We start from the raw sequence: 26,368 nt of genomic DNA on the forward strand, positions 1-26,368 counted from the left end.
GCATGTTTGGGCCACTTGTGTTACTATATTGAATTGTCTATTCATTCTTTTGCTCTTTTTCTAGTAAGTTCTTCATCCTTTTTCTTTCTGATTTCTATGTGTTTTTCTTTTTTTTTAAAAAAAAAATGTATGTATTATTTTTTTTCTGCCTAGTCCACCTGTATTTTAGTCTTAATTTTCTTTAATGTGCTCCTGGCAGACCCTATGGGTCATGCAGTCAAACTTGGAATTATTCTGGCCTTGATGGCATACCTAAGAAAGTTTTCACCCATTTATTAAGTATTCTCCCTACATTTTCTTTTATTTTTTAGAAAAATATATTTTTATTGATTTCAGAGACGAAGGGAGAGGGAGAGAGGGATAGAATCATCAATGATAGAGAATCATTGATCGGCTGCCTCCTGCACTCCCTCTACTGGGGATCAAGCCCGTAACCCGGGCATGTGCCCTGACCAGGAATCCAACCATGATCTGACTGACGCTCAGCCACTGAGCCATACTGGTTGGGCTACATTTTCTTTTGTTTTGAATTTTTATCCTTAGATGTTCAATACAGATAAACATTTTTATGTGTGGGCAGGGTGAGGTAGAGCTCTGACCCCCTTCCCCCCAGATGCTTATTATGAGTCGTTTATTCTTTTCTGCTGATTTGAAATTTTGCCTTTACCTTGTGGTTTATCTGGATGTTCTCTGCTCATGGCTCTGTTTATTCTTGGCCTGCATCAGTACCACATTGTTTTTTCTCTTTCCTTACGCACTGATTTAATTTTTGTCAGTCTAATGTATTGTGAAGAAAAATTGTTGTTCCTTTTCTATTCCTAAAGATCTATCAAAACTGGAGTGTAGTGGAGCGCCATTTGTTTCTCTGAGTGACCTGTTACTAGTTTTTATCAGTTGGGATCACATTCTTTTTTTCTTTTGGCAGCAGAAGTCGTGGGTTGATGAAGAAAACTAATGAAAGCAACTTTTCTTACACCTGGAAATCAAATTGGCCTAATCTCCAATCGTCCTTCTGTAGTCATCGCTTCCCAGGCTTTCTCATGTCTTAGGACACATCACACATAAAAATATTTCTAGTGCACACAGGGCTAATGGGTGTGGTCAGAGAGCACTGGTGGCGGCCGGGGTGGCTTGGCCCCTTTGCACAGCACCACGGATGAGCACCTGTGACACGTATGTGTCACCCAGCTTCGGGAGCGTCTGGGAAGCGCTGGGCTGGTGGAAGCTCCCCGCCTGAGCTCTTTCCATTATAGGGCATCAGAGCTTGGTATGGAGTTCACCTTTTGGGAGCTAGAGTTCTTTTTTCTTTTAAATTTTATAATTGTGGTAAAATATACATAGCATAAATTTACCACTTTAACCATTTTAGGTATACAGTTCTTTGATACTAAATAAATTCATATTGTTGACATCCTGTACTCTTTTCATCTTGCTTAAGGGACACTCTGTCCTCGTTAAACACTCACACCTTGTCGTTCCCCCCCCCCACCCCACCCCCGGGCCCTGGCAACCTGCATTCTCCTTTCTGTCTCTCTGCATTTTACTACTCTGAGCACCTCATATAAGTAGCATCATGCTGGTATTCATCCTAATAGGACTGACTTATGTCATGTGGCATAATGTCCTCAAGGTTCATCCACATTGTAGCACATGTTAGAATCTCCTTCCCTTGAAAGGCGGAATACCATTTCATCAGGTACACACTACACTTTGCTTAGCCATCATCCATCCATGGACACTTGGGTTGTTTGTACCTTGGGCCTTGTGAATAATGTTGCTGTGTCCATGGTTGTACAAATCCGAGAGCCAGATTTCTTGTAAGAGTTATTTTCCCCCCAGTTCCTCATCTCTTACTCAAACACTCCGCTCCAAATTTAGCTTCCTTTATTCTGTTGAAACTTCTTTCTTGGCTCATCAGGGATCTCAGAGTTGTTAAATATAAGGAGAATTTTTCAGTGTTTATTTTAATTGCTTTTTCAACCGTATATAAGCAAGTGGACCATGGCTTTCCCCTTGGCCTGGCCGGTCTTTCTCCCAGCGCCGTATGTTGCTTCTTAATCTCCTCTCCCCCCACCTCAAGGTAGAATTTCATCAGAGCCTGAGACTAGACCACCTCCTGTGTGACTGCTCTGTGGGTATTTCTCGGGAATCAGACTGAGGCGCTTCACTTCCTGCTATCCATTCTTTCTCTAGAAACTACTGCCATAGTTTTGCCTGCTGAGGCTTCTAAATTCGTGTTTGGAGCTGAGCTCTCTGCCAGACTCCAACCCAGAGCTGCCTGCCTGGGCCTGACCGGCTGCTCCTCTCAGCGGGTCTGAAATAGAGTCACCGTCTTCCTCTCTGTGTCCGCATCTCAATAAAGGGCATCTCCCAGGTGTGCTGGTTAGTGTTAAACTTGACACTTACAATACTTGTAGATTCACAAGAAAGTTGCTAGAATGTCGCAGAGAGTTCTGGTGTTCCCTATACCCGGACATTACTGTGGTGCATTTACCCTATCCAGTCAGCCAGTATTGATGCGGCATTATAAACTAAACACATGCTAGTTGGATTTCCTCAGTTTCCCCGCGTGTCCTTTTCCGTTCCAGGACCCCTTCCAGGATGTCACAGCCACTTAGTCCCGCGGCTCCGTAGACCGCTCCGGGTGAGGCATTGCCAAGACTGGCCTTGCTTTTGTTGACCGTGACCGATGAGTTGTTTCGTATGATGCCCTTCACTCTGGGGTTTGTGCTGCTTCCTTCGTATTTAGGCTGGAGGCACGGGGTTGAGGAAGGAAGACCCCAGGGCGCAGCGCCTTTCTCCTCACTCAGCCTGACATGGCCTCGATGTTACCGCGAAGCCCTGGCCGGCGGGGGTTGTCAGGTTCCTGCCGCAGAGTTGCTATTTCCCCCCTTAGCGGTCATTTTGGACCCCTCCCAGCCCCTTCTTTTACTCCATATGAATCCAAACCTATAGGTTGTATTCCCAAATAACCTCTTTACAGCCACCGCTCCAGTCCACGCCAGACTGCTCTGAGGGATCTCCTGACTCCTGTCCCTGCTCTACCCTCGTCCCCTCCCAGCCCTGTCTCCACTCAGATGCCAGAGTGGTCTTGCAAAGATGCCAGTTGGATTTTGGTTCCCTTTTTCCCGAACCTTTGAAGGATTTCCTGTTGTGCTTGCAGTCATGCCCACACTCCAGCCTCCTGCCCAGCCCCTCTCCCCTGGTGCTCTGTTCCAGCCACTGCCCCCCCCCCCCCCCCCCCCCGTCCTTCTGCATGCTCAGGTCCACACCGCCACGTTCCTTTACCTGCCATTTCTTCTGCTTAAAGATGGTCACCCTCCAGCTTGTCACCCTTCACACCTCAGCTGAAGGGTATTTCCTGGGGAAATTTCCTGCCCGGCAGTGGCGGGAGGTCCCTGGCTGTGAGTTTCCATAGTATTGAGCGCTTCTCCTTCGCTGTGTTCACGGGCCTGACTGACCTGCCCATGTCTGAATTCTTGCCTCCATGGCTCAGACAGACGAGCAGCCTGGCACCCGGTCCAGAGTCTGTCCAGAGTCCAGTGCTCAGTAAATGCTTGTTGATGAATGAATTTAGTGAGTAGCACTGCAGAATGGAGAACAATTATTCTTCCTTTTTTTGCATACAAATATGCAAATAAGTCCTTGACTCTATTTCTATTATTTCACTGATTTAAATCCCACATGTATCCTTTTAAGTATATCGTGTTGGTGCTGTAATAGGTGCAGCAGTGGGTCTAGAAGTGTGAGTCATTCCTGAGGACCTACCTGCCCGTCCCCCACCGCTCGCTGGGAGCTCCGTGGGTGGCCCTGTTCGGAGCGGGGAGACAGACTGCCAGGCGGTGGACTGTCTGCCGTTCCCTTCAGGGCCGGGGTGGGGCCTGAACAGATCCGGCTTGAATTCTAGCTCTGCTGCTTTTGAAGATGTGTGTCTTGAACTGAACCTTTGCCCATCTGCAAACATGGGGAGAGCAGCATCCCTCTTGTAAACCTTGGGAAGAATCAAGTAAGAAAAAGAATGCGAGGTGATCATCATCACAGTCACTGTAACCAGCGCTAATGGTTATGGCTTTTTAGGTCCTAAGCACCATGCCCGGCAATTTCCATCCTTATTTTCACTGATTCTCTTAGCAGCCCTGTGAGCTAGGGATGTTATTATCTTCATGTGATAAACGAAGAAAGTGAGACTTAGTTAAAAAATGAAATAATTTATCCAGTGTCATGGAATTGGAAGCGGTAGAGCTAACACTGGAACCCAGAATCGCTTGGGGTGACTTTAAAAGCCCAGAAAGGACGCCACATTCCTTGTATAGCCACCCTGCCCTGTCACTATAGCTTTATTATTTTGAGTTTTAAAGACTTTTTAGGCATGTATTGGCATTTAAAAAAACTTAATAGTCTTGGGAGGGAGGACCACTGACAGCTGTTTGCAGCTGGAATTTGTTTCTTACTTTACACCTTTGCAGCCTGCCAGCTGTGATTGGTGCCCGAAGGAGGCAGGTTGTGTGTGGGGACCAGGGGATGGGTTGGGACCCACCGTCGCAGTTGTTCTTAAAGTGAGAATTGTGGACTCTTCTGGGGGTTTTACTGAAAATGCATATTGTTCAGCTCCCCCCCCTTTTAAAATTTATTGTTGAAAGTATTACATATGTACCCCCCCAACTGACCCCTTCTAGTCCATCCCCGCTCCCCACCCCAGGCCTTCATCACCCTATTGTTTGTGTCCATGGGTTATGCATGTACGCATACAAGTTCTTTTGTTGATTTCTTCCCACTCACCCACCCACCCCATCACCCTATTGTTTGTGTCCATGGGTTATGCATGTACGCATACAAGTTCTTTTGTTGATTTCTTCCCACTCACCCACCCACCCACCACTGCCTTCCCTCTGAGATTTGACAGTCTGTTCTGTGCTTCCATGTCTCTGGATCTATTTTGTTCATCAGTTTATTTTGTTCATTAGATTCCACATATGAGTGAGATTATGTGATACTTGACTTTACTCTGACTGGCTTATTTTGCCTAGCATAATACTCTTCAAGTCCCTCCATGTTGTCTCAAAGGGTGAGAGATCCTTCTTTTTTACTGCTGCACAGTATTCCATGGTGAAAATATACCACAGCTTCTTTATCCACTCATCTGCGATGGGCACTTGGGCTGTTTCCAGATCTTAGCTATTGTAAATTGCACTGCTGTGAACATAAGGGTGCATACATTCTTTTGATTGGTGTTTCAGGTTTCTTAGGATATATTTCTAGAAGTGGGATCACTGAGTCAAATGGCAGATCCATATTTAATTTTTTGAGGAAACTCCGTACTGTTTTCCATAATAGCTGTAGCATTCTGCATGCCCCCCAGCAGTGTACTAGGGTTTCCTTTTCTCCACATCCTCACCAGCACTTGTCATTTGTTGATGGTAGCCATTCTGACAGGTGTGAGGTGATCCCTCTTTGTCGTTTTAATTTGCATCTCTCTGATGATCAGTGACTTTGAGCATTTTTTCATGTGTCTCTTGGCCATCTGCATGTTCACTTTGGGGAAGTGTCTATTTAGGTCCTTTGCCTATTTTTTATATTAACGAGGACGGCGTGGGGCCTTTGCCTATTTTTTAAATTGGATAGTTTTTCTTCCTTTTGTTAAGTTGTATGAGTTCCCTACATATTTTGGAGATTAACCCCTTATCGGATATATCATTGGCAGATATGCAGTGGGCTCTCTTGTTGTTTTGTTGATGGTTTCTTTTGCTGAGCAGAAGCTTTCTATGTTAATGTCGTCCCATTTATTTATTTTCTCCTTAGTTTCCATTGTCCTAGGACAGGGGTGGGCAACCCCTGGCACGCTTGCCAAACATGGCACGCCAGTAACTTTTGCTGGCACGCGAAACCCTCTCTTATAATCTTCCATTTACATTTGTGAATCTTTGTTCTCAGTGATGAATTTTGTTAAGTCTCGTAATAGTGGTAGCCTGATGGAAGAAAGTAGTAGTTCGTGCATATCTCTGAAGGTCACGAAATATAAACCTGATGTAAAATCTCTGTCATCAGTCACGCAGCAGCAAAAGTCCCACTGATAATATCAAACAGAGTCATAAAGTTTTCTGTCGCACTATCAGTGTACATGTATACATTAAAAAATAAATGTATTTTCATCATCATAGACTGTGTTTTTGTCACTCAAATGAATTTTATTATTTCTTCAAGGTTCTTCACGTACGTACACCTTAAGAGATATCAAGTAGGCGTAACATGTTCTCAAAAAATTAGGGTTGGCACCCAGAAGAATTTTCAGTCAGAGATTTTGCTGGTTTTGGCACACACTCACAAAAAGGTTGCCTACCCCTGTCCTAGGAGATGTATTGGTAAACATATTGCTGTGAGAGAGTCTGGGATCTTAGTGCCTATGGTTTCTTCTTGGACTTTTATGATTTCACCTCTTACAGTTAAGTCCTTTACCCATTTTGAATTTGTTTTTGTGTATGGTGTAAGTGGGTGGTCTAGTTTCATTTTTTGGCATGCATCTGTCCAATTTTCCTAACATCATTTATTGAAGAGACCATCTCTGCTCCAATGTATGCTTTGTCAGATATTGAGCATAGTGGCTCGGGTCGCTTTCTGGGTTCTCTGTTCTGTTGTATTGACCTGTATGTATGATCTTATGCCAATACCAGGCTGTTTGTTTTTTTTAGTTTTTTTTTTTTTTATTGATTAAGTTATTACATATGTGTCCTTATCCCCACGTTACCCCCTATCCCCCCCCCCCCCCCCGCCATGCCCTCACCCCCCTGTTGTCTGTGTCTGCATATAAGTCCTTTGGTTGATCTCCCCCTCCCCCCCCCCCCCCCCCACCTTTCCTCTGAGGTTTGATGGTCTGATGGATGCTTCTCTGTGTCTGGATCTGTTTTTGTTCATCAGTTTATGTTGTTCATTATACTCCACAAATGAGTGAGAACATGTATTTATCTTTCTCTGACTGGCTTATTTCACTTAGCATAATGTCCTCCAGTTCCATCCATGCTGTTGCAAATGGTAAGAACTCCTTCTTTTTTACCACAGCGTGTATTCCATTGTGTAGATGTACCACAGTTTTCTGATCCACTCATCACTGATGGGCACTATCAGGCTGTTTGAGCACAGGGGCTTTTAGTATAACTTGATGTCTGGTATTATGATTCCTCCAACTTTGTTCTTCTTTCTCAAGATTGCTGCAGCTATTTGGGGTCTTTTTTGGTTCCATATACATTTTTGGAGTATTTGTTCTAGACTTGTGAAATATACCATGGGTATTTTAATAGGGATTGCATTGAATCTGTAGATTCCTTGTGTAATATGGACATTTTAATGATGTTGATTCTACCAATCCATGAACATGGTATTCTTCTACTTGTTTATATCTTCCTCTATCTCTTTTCTCAACGTCCTGCAGTTTTCAGAGTACAGGTCTTTTACCTCCTTGGTTAAGTTTATTCCTAAATATCTTAATTTTTTTTTTTTTTTGTTTCAATGGTAAATGGGATTGTTTTCTTAGTTTCTCTTTCTGAGAGTTTACTATTGGTGTATAAAAATGCTATTGATTTCTGGGTGTTAATTTTGTAGCCTGCTATGTTTCTGAATTCCTTTATTAAATCTAGTAGTGTTTTGGTAGAGTCTTTAGGGTTTTCTATGTACAATATCATATCATTTGCAAATAATGAAAGTTTTACTTCCTTCCTCCTTTTCAATTTGAATACCTTTTATGTTTTCTTCTTGTCTGATCGTTGCGGCTAGGATTTCCAGTACTATCCTTATTAATAAAAGACTAAGTAGTTGTCATGCCCTCACGTGTGATGCCCTCATGCCATCACAAGATGGCTGCGCGCACAGCGAAGGCGGGCTTCCCGCGGTCCTGCACGTGCGCCGTGGGGGCGGGGCCCCTGGCTCCGGCCAACCTCTTTGGGGCAATCCATCGAGGAGCCCTAGATGGGTGGGCGGGGCCTACCTCTTTGGGGTGATCGATCACAGGGCTCCTGCACTGTGAGAGGGCACAGGCCAGGCTGGGGGACCCCTCTCTCAAGTGCACGAATTTCATGCACCAGGCCTCTAGTCCTATATAATAAAAGCCTAATATGCTAAGGGTCCAACCGTTCGGCCAGTCGCTATGATGTGCACTGACCACCAGGGAGCTGCTGGGGTCCAACCCCAGCAGGTCCAGGGATCCCCAAAGGTGTGGACGGAGTCGGCGAAGAAGGAATGACATGGAGACAGCGTTCAGTTGATCAGCAACCTTGCCAGGATCTCTAGCCACAATCTTCAGCCAAGTTCTGTTCAGGATCTCCAGCGAAGTTCTGGTTAGGATCTCCGGCCAGGTTCTGTGTCCATGTTCTCTTGCTAGGTTCTCCAGCCAGGTTCTGTAGCCATGTTCCCTCGCTAGGTTCTCCAGCCAGGTTCTGTAGCTAGGTTCTGTCTCTAGGTTCTTCAGTCAGGTTCTCTCCAGGGAAGTTCTTCTGTCTCTAGGTTCTGTGTAGGTTCTGTGTCTACGTTCTGTGTCCCGTTGTCTTGTTACATCTGTATTTATACCAGTTGATTCCAATCCTATCAATCTCTATTCCAAAGGTTAGGACGTTTCTTATCTCCATTCCAGGGAGTAAAGATTATGTAGCTTAAGCATGATTGTTCGTAGTTAAAGTGATTAATTACCCGCCTGGCACTTAGTTAAGGGGTTTTATTCCCTCCCTAACTTCAGGGGAAAATCCCTACCTGGGGAAACAACCTTTCTCAGAGAGGTGACCTTGGTTAAAACACATAGTGCCAAGAAGGTGAGCAAACATATTAAGAACAGTATGCCATATATGCCAGGTCCCTTGAAACAGCAAGGATGGACCGGCTCCCGGCAGGGAGCAGACGCTCTGACCAGTAGGTTAGCTTGCTGCTGGGGTCTGGCCGATCAGGACTGGGCGAGACAGGCCGGACATGCCCTGGAGCCCTCCCACGGTCCTTCCCCAGCCCCAATCGTGCATCGGTGGGGTCCTTCGGCCTGGCCTGCGCCCTCTCACAATCCGGGACCCCTCGGGGGGTGTTGGAGAGCCGGTTTTGGCCCGATCCCTGCAGGCCAGGCTGAGGGACCCCACTGGTGCACGAATCTGTGCACCGGGCCTCTAGTGTTGAATCAGAGTGGTGAAAGTGGACATCCTTGTCCTGTTCCTGTTCTTAGGGGATATGCTTTTAGATTTTTTCCTGAGTATGATATTGGCTGTAGGTTTGTTATATATGGCCTTTATTATGTTGAGGTATGGTCCATCTATTCCTACTTTGCTGAGAATTTTTATCAAAAATGGGTGTTAGAGCCCTAGCTGGTTTGGTTCAGTGGATAGAGCATCGGCCTGCAGATTGAAGGGTCCTGGGTTCAATTCCAGTCAAGGGGCACATGCCCGGGTTGCGGGCTCAGTCCCCGGTAGGGGATGGGCAGGAGGCAGCCAATCAATGATTCTCTCTCATCAATGATGTTTTTATCTCTCTCTCCCTCTCCCTTCCTCTCTGAAATCAATAAAAATATATTTTTAAAAAATGGTTGTTGGATTTTGTTGAACACTTTTTCTCTGCCTAGTGATATGATCATGTGATTTTTGTCTTTCAGTTGGCTTATGTGATGTGCCACGTTTATTGATTTGCGAATATTATACCAGCCTTGCATCCCTGGAATAGATCCAACTTGGTCATGGTGTGTGATTTTTTTAATGTAATGCTGGATCCGATTTGCTAATATTTCGTTGTGGATTTTAGCATCTATGTTCATCAGGGATATTGGCCTGTAGTTCTCTTTCTTTGTAGTGTCTTAATCTGGCTTTGAAATTAGGATAATGCTGGCCTCATAGAAAGAGCTTGTAAGTGTTCCTTCCACTTGGATTTTTTGGAGTAAGTTGAGGAGTGGAGATGTTAGTTCTTCTTCGAATGTTTGGTAAAACTGCCCTGTGAAGCGCCTGGACCTGTTCAGCTCTTCTTTTGATGCACTAAACTGTACTCTTGCGGGGTAGGACTTGGAAAACTATTTTTACAAATGACCTGCCTTAAGTAGGGGTTCTTATTCCATCTGAAGTTTGAGAATCAATGAACCAAGGAAATGGGAAATGTAGGACTTTTAATGACTCTGACCAGTGCAGGAAGCCAGAGGAGCATTAAAATAAGCACTGGCGTGGGCCTCGGCGAGCGAGCTCGGAACAGCCAGCACAGAAAGAAAGGCAGCGTGGTGAGCGCGTCCCTGGTGCTGTTTCTTACACATTTGTATGTGGAGGAACGTGGCATATATTCTGTTATTCCTTCTCCCTAGTGGGATAGTCCAGAAAGGAGTGGGGCATTGTCTGACAGAGTTGACACAATACAGACAAATCTGAGGGAGAAAAGGTGAGACTATTTGGTGAATTTACATGTCATTTGCAAAGCTAGGAGTGCCTCAGAAGCTGATTTCAAATAGTCTCTTCTTAGAAAAACTATGTCAGATTGCCCTGCTTTCAATTTAGAAAATGTGATAATTTCATGTTTGTGGCTAATCTGAAGGTGATCAATATAAAATGTTTGAACTCTTTAGTATTTGCATATTATTTATTTCAAACAACGAGGATTCTTTTATGTCACCTAACAAGACCAGCGGCAGTGGTTCCAGAGGGGCCGGTGGGGCAGGGAAGGAGGCTCCTGCTGTCTCCCCGAGGCCTCCCCACTTTCCTCATAGGGCCACGGCAGCGGGCAGAGCCCTGCCTTGTGCCTGCCTCCCCATTCTGACTCAGTCTTTTGAGGCACAATGGACATATAAGTGCACAGGCTTTAAGTGTAGGTTGATAAGTGCGCACAGGTATGCACCACACAGCCAGCACCTTCCCCCACAATGAGCGCTCTGCGGCCTCCTCCCCTCTTCGTCGTTGCATAAGAGCTTTGAAGCTTTTGGGGGAAATTTACTTTGTTGAGGATCAAGCACTAGCCGGAAAGGCATTTGATTTGTAGTTTTAGCTTTTGTTTTCTTTTTGAGGACCATAGTGGAAACAGTGTGATGATTGTAGGGATCGATTGCTGTATCATTTATAGAAAGTGTTAGGTTGTTAATAGCCATTTTGAGAAACAACTATCTTAGAACAGACGCTCTTTGAGCAGCTGACGTAGGATGTCTGTTTTTAGAGAGGCTGACACCTGGGGGGATGGCTCCTGTGTGGGAGGAGAGAGGGAGGGAGTTGCCCCCCTGCCACCCCCCCCCCCCCCCGCCTCCCCGCACACGCAGGACTCCAACTTGAAAACCCAGTGCTTTGTCTTTTTTGTTTTAGTAGATGGTATGTCCATAGTGCTGAGCAGCTAACACCACTGCTAACCTGGAAGAGGGTAGAAATACAGTCCCCACTTAACGGAAGGGTAGTCTGTGCTCCTGTGTGCTTTATTCTAGTGAGTTGAATGACACATTGGTGATTTATTTATTTGTATTTATAGATTAAAAAAAATTTTTTTTTTGCTCCATCCCTGTGTAGAAAATTTTCATGCGTTTATTTGGGCCAAACTGACAATTGCCGGGAAGCAAAATCTCCTGAGAATGGCAATTTTGCACCTTATTTTATACATTAGAATAAAAGGAGAAGACGTAGGGCAAGCATGTCAAACTCAAAGGCTAACACGGGCCAAATAAATGAGGCATGCAGCCCATAGGCCACAAGTTTGACATGCTTAACGTAGGGCAGTGATGGCGAACCTATGACACGTGTGTCAGAGGTGACACGCAAACTCATTTTCTTGGTTGATTTTTCTTTGTTAAATGGCATTTAAATATATAAAATAAATATCAAAAATATAAGTCTTTGTTTTACTATGGTTGCAAATAGCAACAAATTTCTATATGTGACACGGCACCAGAGTTAAATTAGGGTTTTTCAAAATGCTGACACGCCGAGCTCAAAAGGTTCGCCATCACTGATGTAGGGGGTTACATGAAATCCCTTGGTGATAGATTAGGGAGGTGGGAGAACGGAAAGTGGGGAAACCTGGGATTAGATAAAAAGTAAAAAGAATAGATACACAGGTGGGTGCAGGATAGTTAGCTGTTAGCAATTAACACTACAAAAGTAACAGTGAGGGGTTTTGTGCTCTGAGGTCTGGAAATCGGAATTACCTTGACCTTCCAAAGGTATGTTATCGTAGATCCCAAAAGACAATAGACAAGGTCAGTTAAAGTAAAGATTGACCTTTGTCAGGAAGATACGGGCCTCGGACATGACTACACACCATGACTCACTTGTAGTAGTTGGGAGGTTTTCCTTTCAGACCATCCTGTGTGGTACTTGAGGCCTCTGAGTGTGTAAGGCCGCCATGCAGGTCTCCCCTGAGCTGGTCAGGTTTTTAGTATGTGGCCCCTTTTTCGTCCACACCTGTGGTAAGCGTTTGGCTGGGCAGTTCTCTTTTTAATCTTTGAAGACCCTCGCTGAGGTTAGTTTCTGCTGCAGAAAGCATTATGTTGTTGAGTTAATAGCCATTTTGTAAAGAATTAGTAAAATATCTGGGCTCAATTGTACTATGTTTCTTCCACTGTCTCCTCGCTTCCTTGGCTCTCTGAATTTTCTTGGCTCTTTATTTCCACTTCTTTCTGCTTTTCTCATGTGTTTTGTTTAGAAACTAATATGTTTGAGGTGAAAATGGCAGCACTTCTGTCATGATTTAACCTTATTAGAAATGGTGTTCTTTGTTCTGTGTCTGTTTAGTTGAGAAATGAACCAATTCTCTGTGCTTATAAATGCTCGCTGGTCCTTGGTGCCAAAAATGAATGAGCGCAGAGTACAGATCGAGGGTGTTGGGAACGTCCGTGTACGAGCTGTCCAGGCATCGAGGCCTCAGTGTTTTCTGAGCTTTGCCAGAACTCTGGTGACTTGATGGTCTTGTGAAGTGACGCTCGGTGGGTTTCTCTCTTCAGTCACATGACACAGTGCGGCGGTACCGCCTTCCAGTGGTCGGCTATGAGAGCGGGATGCTAGCTGTGCCCATCAGCTAAGGCAGTGATGGCGAACCTTCTGAGCTCGGCGGGTCAGCATTTTGAAAAACCCTAACTTAACTCTGGTGCCGTGTCACATACAGAAATTTGTTGATATTTGCAACCATAGTAAAACAAAGGTTTATATTTTTGATATTTATTTTATATATTTAAATGCCATTTAACAAAGAAAAATCAACCAAAAAAATGAGTTTGCGTGTCACCTCTGACACGGGTGTCATAGGTTCGCCATCACTGAGCTAAGGGCTGGGGGTGGTAGGATTCCTGCGCAGTGCCTGGGGCCTCTCGTGCAGGAGACGAGCCCGCTCTTCCCTGGATGTAAAGATGTCGGCTCTCCCAGGTAGGGATTTGGTCGGTTAAAGAAGCCCCTCGGTCTGCATGCACAGGATTCATCGAGTCAGTCCACGCGAGTCCCAGTGTGGCCTTTCTGAAGAAAAGGGGCTTCAGGAGAGAGAGGCGGGTCCTTTTGTCCATGAGGCACACTCTGGCTGGGCCCAGGAAGGGGCCAGGAGAACGTTGGTGTCAGAAAGCTGAGGCCAGCCCTTGGGAAAAGTACAAAGCTGCGCAGGCCCCACCGCCTCTGGAGTTGGGAGCAAAAGTGTCGCTGCACCAGATTGGAGGTCACGTGGGCAGCTGGGAGGCTGCGCCTGTGGGAAATGTGTGTGTCCAGGCACCTGCTCCGCAGAGGGCGCGGCTGCGGCTCCTGGCTGCGGCTCCTGGCTGCGGTGAGGCAGGTGCGCTGCGCCAGGCCTCTCTTGCCTGAGGGCCTCTGATCCAGGGTCCTTGATGTGGGGACATCGTAAATCCCGGAAGCCTTTACCTTCCTCCAGCCCAAAGAGCAAAAATGTTGGCTCAAATCCTTCACAGGTTTTTAAAAATTACTTAACCTTTGGGCTAACATACTTTTGTGAGTTGGTGAATTTTAGAAATGATTTAGAAGACTTTCAAAAAGCTTCTATGAGTACTTTACACTCTTGTTTTCAAGAGGAAATTAATAAATACGTGTGTTTTGGTAATAAAAGGGGAGTTACATGGAGATACTTGATCTGAATACTAGACTTTTTCTCATTTTTAATAGGAAATTTTTTAGTAAAACAAAATTTGACTAATGTTATATTGCCAGCTTCTTGCCTTTTCTTACAAAGATGCTGAAGTGGCCTGAATAACAATGCTACTAAAACACGCACGCATCGTTTTGATGGGGTATGGATTGCTTCTGTAGTGTGCAAACTGCTTGCATGCCTCCCAGCAGCACATACACATGTGACAGACTTTATGGGAGATGCGCGTTCCAGAGAAATGAAATGCTGGTTTACTTCTCAGTAGCTATGGAACTTTAAAAAAATCATGTTTTTAGAAACGAGGCCTCGAGGCACTAACACACTTGTGTGGGGAAACTCTGCAAGTTATTTTTAACAAAACCTAATCACGGAAAGCAGAAAGCTGATGTTTAAGGAGTTTATTGACAGGCAAGACTTCGGAGATGTTTCGGATTGGGGTCTGGTATCTCAATAAAGTGAGTCGTAATCTTTTTGCTGGTGGCGGGTCTTGTCTTCAATTTGTAAAAAAACAAACAAACAAAACAGAAAAAAGTGCAACATCTGTGAAACTCAGTAAAGAGAAGCGTGGTCGAATGAGGTCTGCCTGGATTTATTGATTTCCCTAAGCTGCCAGAAAGGATATCCTGTTCCTTTTAATAAAATCCGTCTGGGCACTTGTCAGTATTTAAATCTAGAAGTATTTTTGGAATTTGATTTTAACAAGGTAAACGCAAATGTTGGGCATTGTGGGATGAAACTGAACTAGAAGACTGGAGGAAGGGGTGGGACTTGAAGTGCTTTTCCGGTCGTTAGGCTCTCATTCACTCTCGTACTGGGGAGCTATTGTGCGCATCGCCTGCTAGCACCTGCTGCCCAGTAGGTACTGAGGAATCTGGGCTTGGGAGTCAGGGAATGTAGCCTCCAGTTCAGTTGTAGCGAGGAGACTAAAGATGACTGTCCTCATGGCTGCGTCCATCTTATTTCCTAGTGAAATGGACATGGAAATGACTTAGTGTAACAATGGTTATGCCTACTGTTGCTGCACAGTTGTGTTTGTCACGATTTAGGTCAAGCATGTCAAACTCGCGGCCACTGGGCTGCAGGTTTGACATGCTTGATTTAGGTGGCAGCTGTATGTTGCAAAACAAAACCTTAGCTCTTTCTGTTCTTTTGGAAACAAACTATTTTAGTTTGTTAACGGGGAAGGTAAGTAATAACATTTGTTGAAGAAATTGAAGCCTAACCTGTCAGATACTTTTCCCTTGTGAGAGGGGCCTCATGTCAAGCTGCTGCTAGCTCTAATTCCAGTAGAACTAGCACATTATTTTGCTTAAAATGTCTTTTTCCCCTGTGCAGTGAGAGTTGATGTGAGAACAGATCTTAATAGATATAGTTACACAGTTTATTTTATCATGTATCACTTTATTGCTATCTTCTAGAACATTGTTATATTAAATGTTCCAATAATGGAAATTTTATGCAGCTACTTCAAATGAAACAAATTTGCAAAACTCAATTTTGGAACTCATTCCTTGAGGAGAGGGAAAAAACCTCACCATGCTGTGACCAAATTAGATTTCTCATTTGTTGGCAACTTGTCAAATACAGTCGTTTCCAGAAAACAGGGTGTGGGGGTCCATGGAAGTGTCAGTATTTCAGTCACTTACAATTGGGCTGATTATGGGTTTTAATGTGATTGAATTGTTAGTTGTGCACAAAAACTGTGTTGGTAACAGGTAATTAAAGTCTGGTTTTGTACCTAAATAAAAGCGGCTCTCCACGGAGTCAGGAGTGGCTGTTCAGTCACAGGGAGTCTGCTGTTCAAGAACTGAATTGTGATTTCTCGGAGATGTCAGTTTCACTTACTAGAGCTCCTTTGTTTTGCAGAGATCATGATGCAGCCGTCCTTTTGGATTTCTTTTTAATAATGTGTGACCCTTCACCTTTGATCCCCTGACCTGCATTACCTTGGTAACCATTTCATTTTTTAATTTAATTTCATTTTTTAATTTTGGTGTGCAAGCTGTAACATTTCATCTCTCAAAGTGTAACATGCTGATTTTCTCAAATAGAGAGATCCCTTTGAGCGATAAATTTGCAAAATGCTGTCTTCATTTTCTGTATTAAAATTCATTTCAGTTTTTAAAATAAAGTGTAATCTGTGTTTTCATCCTTTTAAAATTTTAGTTTAATGAGTACATTTCCCCATACAGTATATCTCCGTTTCTATTTGTATTTTGCAATAGCTAAATTAACTTGTGGTTCACGGAGACACCTCTCTCTCTTTCTGACACCTCTCTATTTCTCTTTCACACCGACGCGCATTCTCTCTCTCTCTCTCTCTCTCTCTCTCTCACACACAAACACACACGCACCAGGCTCCACAATCCCTCCCCTCCCACATGCACACCCTCATCTCACCCTCCCACCCCCCATTTTTTGCAGATTAATTTCTGTTTCTTTCAAAAACTGGCAACTTGAATTTATTACCCTTAGCTGCCACATTCTAGCACCTCAGATTACATTTTGTATTTTCAAGTATTACTAGGAGAAAAAGTTTAGTCCTTTAATTCCATGTATGGGAGATAAGAAAGTTGTCTCATTTCCAAAATTCACCTTTCTCCTCTTTTAATATTTTATTTATTTATTTGAGGCATGAGTTCAGAATAAGCACATTTTATTAACATGATCAAAAGTGTCCTTTTGTCTCTGCTGAAGCCTGGCCAGTCAGCTGTGATGATCGTATACCAGATTGCTTGATGCCATATGCTAGTTTGGGACTGTTTTTCAGACGATGCATTTTTTATTGTATTTTTCTTTTTAGCAAATTGTTATTCCTAAGCAAAACAAACCAACATCTAAAAACAAATGTCAAACTTGAGTTTATTCCTTGAACTGGCAAGATATTTGTGAGAAATCATGTCCTTAAGAAAAATGGTGTGAGATCTCATCGCATGGTCTACTGAAGCACAGATTATTTTTTAAGTGTCTCATTATTTTATTCTCTAACATTTAACGCTGATGCTTTAATTGCACACAGCTGACGCTGCGAAATGAGCACTGAAATGGATGTAAGTCCTCTCTGAGCGTTGTTGTTACCTATAAAAGTTTATGTCATTCATTAGAGCCACAAATTAAAGTTAGTTGTAGTGAGCTGCTCATTGGAGAGTGGAACTCGCATGAACTTTCTTCAGGCTCACCAGCTGGTTTTTGTCTGTAACACATACGTACCTGGAAAGCTGCCTTTGGCCTATTGGGTGTCTTTCCACAGAATCGCAAAATGCTAGAGCTGAGGAATGCAAAGAAGGTAAAACATCCTGTGATCATAAAGCCAGAGAGAACATGGAGTAAATGTCCCAATAGTTAGGAGCAGCTTCTTACCAAGCCTTGCATCTTAAGGATCGTTTTAATGAAAATGCTTTCAGTGTTGTGTGGAATGTTTCTCCATCCCATCCTCTACTCGTGTCTCCCATGCCATATGCTTCCAGCCCCAGGAGTGCTGTCAGCTCGGAGCCTGTTGAACAGAGACTCGCCGGGCTGGAGGGCTGTGCACCGGGGTCGCTTCGCTCCTCTCGCTTAAGCTGCCCTGCGCCGCCCGGCCCCGAGGGTGAGCTGGCTGGTGGTCCCCAGAGTCACAGCTCCCTGTTGACAGAATCAGGGCTTCCTCACACCTCCCCTGTGGGCTCCCGTGTCCCCTAGAGAGTGTCTAATACAGTGGTTCTCAACCTTCCTTATGCCACGACCCTTTAATACAGTTCCTCATGTTGTGGTGACCCCCAATTTCATTGTTACAAATTGAACATAATGAAAGCATAGTGATTCATCACAAAAACAATATGTAATTATATATGTGTTTTCCGATGGTCTTAGGCGACCCCTGTGAAAGGGTCGTTCGACCTCCAAAGGGGTCACGACCCACAGGTTGAGAACCGCTAGTCTAATATTTTATTCAGAGGTCCGTCCAGTAGGAGCTGGAGGTACAGAAGAGAATTTTTTAAATTTATTTTGATGTTTTAGTTTGCAGTTAGGTCAGATTTTCTTTTAACGTTTTCTGCTTAATAGTACATTGTAAGTTAATCTAATTTTCTAAGAGATCCTGTGTATAGACATGCTACTTCTTTTCAGTGATCATTGCTTATTTGGTTAGTATTTAGGGATTCTAGTGGATTAGGCATGTGGATGTGGCTTTTGTGAGCAGGATCCAAGGAGAAAACCCTGGGTCCCTGGTCGCCACTGGGGTCCTTTCAGGCAGCCACACCGAGCTGAACACTCAGGCGGAAGGGCTCCACAGACCTGCATGTTGCTCTTGGAAACAGGGAATTCGTTATTTGGCTTCCTGTGCAGGGTTTGTTAAGCATTCCATTGGTTCTATGTTAGGGGCACCCTCTGCGTGTGGATAGTGTGTCTCCTACTTGCTTTGTAGGCCTGAGGGCGGGACCCCAGAAGAGGTGCTTTTGAACTTCAGGGCGCCCTGTGGCTGTGCTGATGGCTGCTGCAGTCCTGCTGAGAGGCTGTGGGGGCGAGCCTGTGGGGAAGGGCCAGGAGCATGGCCGGGCCCTGGCAGAGGTCTGACTCAGACAAACTCCCTCCCCTCTCAGTGCCTCAGTTTCCTCCTCTTTAAAATGGGGATGATAATAGTACTCTGGGGGCCAAGGGGAGGGTGAGGTGAGCTGAGGGGTAAAGTACTTTGCGTGGCCTGCAGGCAGTGGCTGTGGCCTCCCGGCCAGGCCCTCTCACCAGAAGCCCAGCAGGAAGGGCTGGCAGGGAAGTGGTGTTCTGGGGGAACAGAAGGTTAAACTTTAAAGACTTCCCTGTTAGTCTCTGCCGTTGTCTTGGAGCTGGTGTGCTTCTGTAGAGAGGAGCTGCATGGTTTCTGGTGATGACGCGCCTCTAAGAGAGGCCAGGTTCAGGTGCAGAGAGGTAGATCTGGGCTCCTAACCTTTTGGGAAGGAAAGTTTAGATGATCAAGACTTCCTTAACCTGGTGCTGATAGAGGCTTTTGTGTTGGCTGTTTTGGGCTGTGTAGACTCGGGAAAAGGGACCCGTGGGAGACCCCAAGTCAGCACTGTTCGTTCCTTTTGGCTCAGTAAGCTGTCTCCCTAGCTCTCAAGGTGTCAGGAAGCCTTGACCTGATTAAAGATTTTTACCCAGAGGCCTTAGCGCTTCCTCCTGCTAAATCACATGTCCTTCCAAGTGCTTCACTGTTTTAATGATCCAAGTTTACCTGGCAGTAGGCCTTGTGTTAACCCCGTGTGCACCTGAGAACACTGATGTGCAGATGGGTAAGTCAGCTCTTGCAGGCCACGCCCCTAGTGAAGTGCAGACCAGGCCTGAAATCCGGGCCACCTTTCTCCCGGCATCTGCCGCCTGACACTGGCAACCCTGCTGCACCGACAACAGTGGTTCCACTACCGTCCCCCCTCCCTCAGCACGCAGACTTCGTGGGGCCTCCAGCAGGCTGCCACCAGCACCACCTCCAGGAAGGCTGTCATCCGTGTGGCACTTGTAGGGACTCCATGGCAGCGGCTTCCTCAGTTGTGGCCGCACATCCAGGGTCGCATGTATAGCCTTGAACTAGGCCGAGAATCACTGACCGATAGGACAGGAAGACAGGAAGTGCATGTTATAAACAAGACCTGTGCTTCCAGAACGTGGGCCTGTGCTGTTCATTCTGTAGTTAGCGACATTGTAACCTAACACGGTCCTCCGTGGGCAGGGTTAGTAATTCAGACACCATAACCTGCACCCTGTCTGTGGCAAAGTCCCAGAATGTGGTCTCCGGTAAGTGGGCATTTGACCCCCCACAAAAACCAGGCTAGAAACGAGTCCTGTGCCAAGTGAAGGTAGGGAACCACACTGCTTCCTCCTTCCTGCTTTTACCTTTCTTTTCCCACCTTCTCTTTTTTTTTATCCTCACCTGAGAATATTTTTCCATTTATTTTCAGAGTGGAGAAGATGGGGGGAAGGGGGAAGAGAGAAACATCAATGTGAGAGAGAGACATCGATTGGTTGACTCCTGCATGCGCCCTGACTGGGGCCTGGGGTCGAACCTGCAACCCAGGTATGAGCCCTTGACCAGAATCATACCTGAGACCCTTCGATGTGCAGGCTGTCGCTCTAACCACAGAGCCACGCATGCCAGGGCCTCCCCCTCCCCCTTTAACTCAGTTACTTTTTCATCCCTTCATCTTCTCTCAACTCCTCCTCCTCTCCTTCCTCGTTTTCTCTTTGTCCTTCTATCTAGCACATGCTTGTGGGCATATCAGTCATCAGACAGGAAAGTAAATCTTCCCAGGGGCCCAGCATATAGTAGGTGTTCAAATAGATGTTTCTTGATTGTCAGAACTTGCCTTTTAAAGGAGCAGGCACTGCCCCTCTCAGTGGTCAGGTTGTTTGTGAATGTCTTTCGTAACATGGGTGGTGATCTTGAACATGTAGATGATTTCGCATCACGGATTTAGATGGTTTGAGAAATGCCAGTCACCAGCCCTGAATAGGACAGAGTTGGGCAAAGGACAGACTGGACTGTTCTCGGGGCACCCTCTCAGGCTTGTAGAGTACCTGCGGCATAGCCTGAGAGCTGGAAGCTCCAAGGTCATGGGTCGGACCCCACCTCTTGGTGATGAGGAACCTGCTCCTGAGGGCAGAACCCTCCCTTAAGGCTGCTCAGGGCACCACCTCCTGCTGTCACATTAACTGAGGGCAGCAGAGCAAAAGCTGTGACACCAGTGTCCCCGAGAGATGACAGGGACATAGAGTCACTGTCCTGCACGGCTCCCTCTCATGTCCCTCCTGTGAGCAAGTGCCGGATCCCGAGCGAGCAGAGGGCCCTGCGCCGTCAGGTAGGCCTGGCAGCAGAGGGAAACGTCCCCCGGTGTTTGTGCTGTGATGCCCCTGGGCACGGTGCTGGTGGCCACCGAGCTGCTGTGTGACTCGCCTGAGCCGGGCTTGCACACCCACCTGTGGGTTAGCTCAGAGCCGCAGGGGAGTCGGCAGCGCATCTGCTGCCCCCAGTTGTGACCTTCAGCTCGAGCACCCGCCGCCCTCGGCCTCCTGCGCTGACCCCTCTGAGGGTTTCCCTCCTCCCAGCCCTCAGTCTCCCAACAGGCCTGGGCCGGTCCCTGCCTTTGGCATCTGTCACGCACGAGGACTGGCGGGAAGGCCGAGTTCTGCGAGCGAGGCCGTTGCTCTGGGCTTCTCTCACCTGTCAGTGCTCGCACATAGTAGACACTCAGCAAACGTTCCTCTGCCTCCCGTGCTCATTAGCACAGGTAATTAAGAACAGGAGCGGATAGGCTGCACGGATCTGCGCAGAGATATACCTGTAATTAAAGTTTTAATTAAAGAAACACCAGACCAGGCAGATGGTTCTTATCCCCGCATCTTGTAAACCAAACAGCCCCGGCTTTTCCCTCTTGCAAACTAGCAAAGCAGCGAGCAGCGACACTCTGGGGGGCTCCCGCAGGGAGGGGTGCTCCATTAACTAGCCATAATCTAATTTTGGGAGCACTCTGTGTGATGCCAAATCCAGGGGTGATCATTGCAGTTTGAAATGGAAAGACGATACATCAACATTATGCCCCAACCGAAGCTCTTAAGCCTCCAGTCAAGGGCACTGCCAGGCCAGCTGGGATATCACAAGGCGTGTGGTTTGCTAGGTCACAAGAGCTGACAGAGTGTTATTTAGGCTCCTCAGCTAATGCAGGTTCAATTAGGGCCCAGCCTGCGTTTCCAGGTTTCCCACCGAACAGCAGTGCGGTGCTGAGAGGGACGGGCCAGCCGGCTCACGCAGGTCCTCCGCGCTGTCTGTGTCACTGTGACCTTAATCACCAGCCAAGTGCAGAGTTTAAAAAACAAGCACAGGATAAGAGAGACAGCGCATCCCTCCCGAGGCCCTTCCCCCGTGCGCCACGGGGCCCTGCTGCTCACCTCCTGGGGGCCCCTCGGCCCCTTCTTCCCCTCGGGGTCCTTGACTCAGCCCCGCTCAGGGTGTGGCCTTCAGTGCAGGTGGGCAGTCACGCGGCGGATGCTCAGCAGCTGCCTGTGTGCTGCCCCTTGCACCTCGCTCCCAGGTGTTCTCTGGTGGATCCGGTGCCGAAGGGTGATTGTTGATTCACTGGGAAACAGCTCGGGTGAGAGTCAGGAGAGTGAGTGACTGATCTTCCCCGTTTATTTGAAAGGAGGCGGGCCTCTCACTGCAAAAGAGTCCTTGTTACACTGGGACACACATAAGTTACCTTCACGTTAAAGACCTTGTCCCCAGACCGCAGAGCCTGGGAGTGTGGTCACCGCCTTAACGCCCCGTAAATCAGCTCAGTTGTCCCGCAGGAGCGCCGGGCCACGCACCTGGGGTGACGGGCAGACAGAACGTTCTTACACCTCCTGCTCGGGGCGGACTTCCCCGACGGGGCGAGATGGTCTTTGTTTCTAGAAGTCAGTTCCGTATCAGCTCCTCTGCGTAAGCAGTCTGTCGGGGCCCAGGAGGCTCTGCCGGGCTGGCCCAGAGAGAGCTGGCCTTTCACAGGTAAACTTGAACCCGCCCCACATCAAGTCGGTGTCTTCTCTCATTAGGTCAGAGCCCTGAACGGGGAGCTTTTGAGCCCACAGCACAGTGGTAGGTTGTGGGGAGTTTCTTGTGAGGTGACCTGGTCGGCGGCTATGCCTCCCTTCAGGGCAGCACATGAACACCAGCAGTGGGGCCGCGGGGGTGGGGGTGGGGGGGGTCCTCGCTCTCTCTAGCGGGTCTGAGGGAAGCTTGACTTCCCTGCTGTCTGTGGGATGATGGGCGGGTGGTGAGTATTCTCCCACCTCATGGTGACTCAGCTCAAACCCGTATTCACCTGTCCAGGAAGTAGCTACTGAACTCGAGCACCAGCCCTGTCCTGGGTACCAGGACCTAAGCCGGACAGATGAGGGTGGGACGGGGAGGTCGAGAGACAGAAATCAAGTACTAGGAATGGAGTCATTCTCTGCCCCAGTGAGCTTGGTAACGCATTCCCTCCTGAGCTCTGCGCCGGCAGGTGCACTTGCCTAGGGTCACCCCGCCATCGAGCGGTGCTGGGGCACACCGGCCAGCCCCCCGCCTCCACGTTTCATGCCCCTAAACACCAGGCTGTTTTGTTTCTGTTAAAAAGCGGCCTAGTCTGTGAGTTCCTAAGTAGACAAAGGGATAAATGCCAGATGGTAGTAAATATGGCTGAGCAATGAAGCCAGGTGAACTGCATAGAGGGTTGTAGCTGCTTAAATGTCCTGAGGGTGCAGGTGCTGTTTTAGAGGGACTTGAACAGGGGTCTCGCTTGGATTTGAAGGACATGGCACCGTGGGTATCTGAGGAAAGAGTGTTCCCAGCAGAGGGAACAGCAAGGCCCCGGCCCCCAGGGGTGGGGTGGGGTTGGCAATAGCAAAGTGAGGCGAGGAGAATAGGAAGGGGCCAGTGGGGCCGCTCTGAGTGTGCGTGGTGGGAGGAGGAGCCGAGGTAGTGGGCCCCTGGGTCATGGGAAGGTCTTCGATGTCCCTGAATGAGAAGGGAAGCCTCTGAGCAGGAAACGGCGTGACTCACAGGGTCGCTGTGCATGCAGCTCGGAGAGGAGTCCAGGGCAGGGGTTGCAACGACGGCCTCGGGGCCAAAGTCAGCCTGTGGCCTGCTTTTATGCGGCCAGCAAACTCAGATGCTTGTTACGTTTTCCAGTTGTTGAAAAAAAAGATGAATAATATTTTGTGGCACATGAAAACGGTACAGAATTAAAAAGTCACTGTCCATTTCAGTTCCTGCTTTATGGAATGGGGCCACGCTCCTTCACTCACCGTCTGAGCTGCTTTTGCGCTGTAAGCCAAGTGGAGTAGTTATGACAGAGACCATCTGGCCCGCAGAGCCCTAACTATTCTCTGTCTGGCCCTTTAAGAGGAGTTTGCTGCTCCCTGGTGTAGGGATAGGGATGGGGTGAGGAGACCATCCTTGCTAGGGCGGAGGGTGCTGGGACCTGCGGAGGGAGTGATCAGAGGCTGATGTGCCTCAGAGAGCGAGCAGATAGGCCAGGTGCAAATGAGGCGGCGGGGTGGTGCCCTGGTTCTGCACTGACCCCTGGAGGGATGGGAGCACCTTGACTAAGGCTGGGACCCCGAGGACGCCGCAGGCTGGGGAAAGGCTGAGGAAGAGCCACAGTTGTGCTGTGGACGTGTTAGCTCTGCCTGCCACGTAGAGGTGTTGACATGGCAGCCATGCAACCTGAGTGTGACGTGGAGAGGAGGGCCTAGACTTGAGCTAGATTGTCGGGTTTTCAGCATGTAGCACGCTCATCCTTCAAGCTCCCAGAGGGGGAGCCCTGTAGGGTGTGAATGGATGGGGAGAGAAGTGCCTGCAGGGGCAGGGCTGTCCAGTGTTAAGAGGCAGGAGAAGGAAGCAAAAGAGGATGAGAAGGGACAGCAGAGGAGGGGGAGCCTGGAGGGTGGGTGTCAGATGCAGCTCAAGGTCACTAAGAGTCAGACTGAGAACTGACCATGGATCTGGCAGCCCGGAGGTCACTCGTGACATTGGTGAGGTGCAGAGGACAAAAGCCCGGTTCCAGCTGCTTCACGCGGAAGCGAGGACAGGAAGGGGAGCCGGGGCTTGAGGTGCTGCTTGCTAGAGGCGGAGGGGGCGCTTTGGTTTGTTCTGATGAAGGGCAGATTCGTCTGCTTCACGTTGAGGCGAGGGCAGTGCTGTCCAATAGAAGTATAGTCTAGGCCACAGGTGTAATTTTTAATGTTCTAGTAGCCATGCTTCAAGAAAGCATAAAGAAACAAACCAAATTAATTTTAATATATTTTATCTAACCCAATATATCTAAAGTAGCATGTGGACATGTAATCAATATAAAATTATTGAGGTATTTTACATTTATTTTGTACAAAGCCTTGAGCTCCAGTATGGGTTTTCACTTGCACACATCTTACTTCACACTAAACACATTTCCAATGCTCAATAGCCGTGTGGCTCGCGGGCTTTGGGGATGACGGTGGAGGTGAGTCCAAGGTCGTCAGAGGGGAAGAGGGTCAAGGATCAGAGAGGCCAAGGTTTATAAAGATTTTCTATGTGGACCTGAAGCCACTGATGACTCCTGGTGAGAGGAACAGAGATGGAGAGGCAGGAGGGGAGGCCATGGCTTCTGCAGGGGCCGGTGCCTCGTGGGCACTGCTGTGACCTTCTGCCCACCAAGCAGGACTTCCCGACCCTGACCCTCTCCCCACTTCTCCAAGCATCTGCCAGGTTCTGCCTCATTAAAGTGGCACCTCCTTGGAATCATGGGTTTGGGGCGATTTCAGGGTCAGATTTCAGGACACAAGTTCATAGTTTTGACAGGATCTTCCAAAAATGACACCTTTCCACTTGGGGTTTCACTTGTATCCAGAAGACAGTTCATTGAAACACCGATGAAAACACCGACGCAGTGTGAGCAGCTCACCGCGCGCTGTGTCCCTCAGGAGAAAGTGCCCTTCAGATCCCTGTTTTTATTTGTCGCATCTTAGATTCCTGTCTTTATTTTGGCAGAAGCCTCCCCTTCTCGAGTTGTACGTAGCTCAGCAGTCCTGCGTGTGTGAGTCCCGGCAGACGCCGCGTGCAGTAGCTAGCTCTGAGGCTGTCACACAGACCCCGCTCACAAACCCGCTGGCCCTCCCAGGGCTGAGAGGCGGGCATGGTCACCCTGGACCAGGGGTCCTCAAACTATGGCCCGCGGGCCACATGCAAATACAAATATTGTATTTGTTCCCGTTTTGTTTTTTTACTTCAAAATAAGATATGTGCAGTGTGCATAGGAATTTGTTCATAGGTTTTTTTTTTAAACTATAGTGCGGCCCTCCAACGGTCTGAGGGACAGCGAACTGGCCCCCTGTTTAAGAAGTTTGAGGACCCCTGCCCTGGACCATGCAGAGAAAGTATATCTATTTTGATCCACACCGTGTCTTTAAAAGTTAATGAAAATCGATACGGGGTCAGGACGCTGTTTTTTACGTTGTCATCAGGAGGAGGAGCCGGGGCAGCACACGCGGCGACCCTGCCGCGCTCCCAGCACCCGGGGAAGGTAGATGGACACCGACCCCATGAGCACCTTTACCAAGTTCAAACGACTTTAGGTTCCCTTCAGTTCGTTTCCTGCTGTATTAAGATGAACCAAAAAATGGCCCCAAATCCTGCCCGCCCCATATTTAGAAGAGCCCCCTCAGGGCCATGTGTTTCTGAGCCTCCTGCTCTTGGATGACTTCCGCGTTGGGGGAGTGATGAGCCAGTGTCACAGGCGTGAGAGCTGGGCCGTCTGTGTGGTCAGCGTCCAGACTGGTCGCCCCTGGGAGCTCACTGGCTGTG

At 47.5% G+C, this 26,368-nt stretch overlaps 1 protein-coding gene across 11 annotated transcripts in view; it reads left to right on the forward strand.

The window, feature by feature from the left end:
* Positions 1 to 26,368, forward strand: part of CAMTA1 (calmodulin binding transcription activator 1) — a 697,635-nt gene that overhangs the window by 59,795 nt on the left and 611,472 nt on the right. The window contains exon 3 of one of the 11 annotated variants that reach the window (XR_004973880.1): positions 15,916 to 16,198. The exons of the other annotated variants lie outside the window; for them this stretch is intronic. The gene's annotated coding sequence lies outside the window, so the exon portion shown is untranslated. Of the gene's footprint in view, positions 1 to 15,915; positions 16,199 to 26,368 lie in introns of those variants that run through there. 11 annotated transcript variants of the gene reach the window in all.

The sequence above is a fragment of the Myotis myotis genome, unplaced genomic scaffold, assembly GCF_014108235.1.
Source record: "Myotis myotis isolate mMyoMyo1 unplaced genomic scaffold, mMyoMyo1.p scaffold_m19_p_2, whole genome shotgun sequence".
Lineage (NCBI taxonomy): Eukaryota > Metazoa > Chordata > Mammalia > Chiroptera > Vespertilionidae > Myotis > Myotis myotis.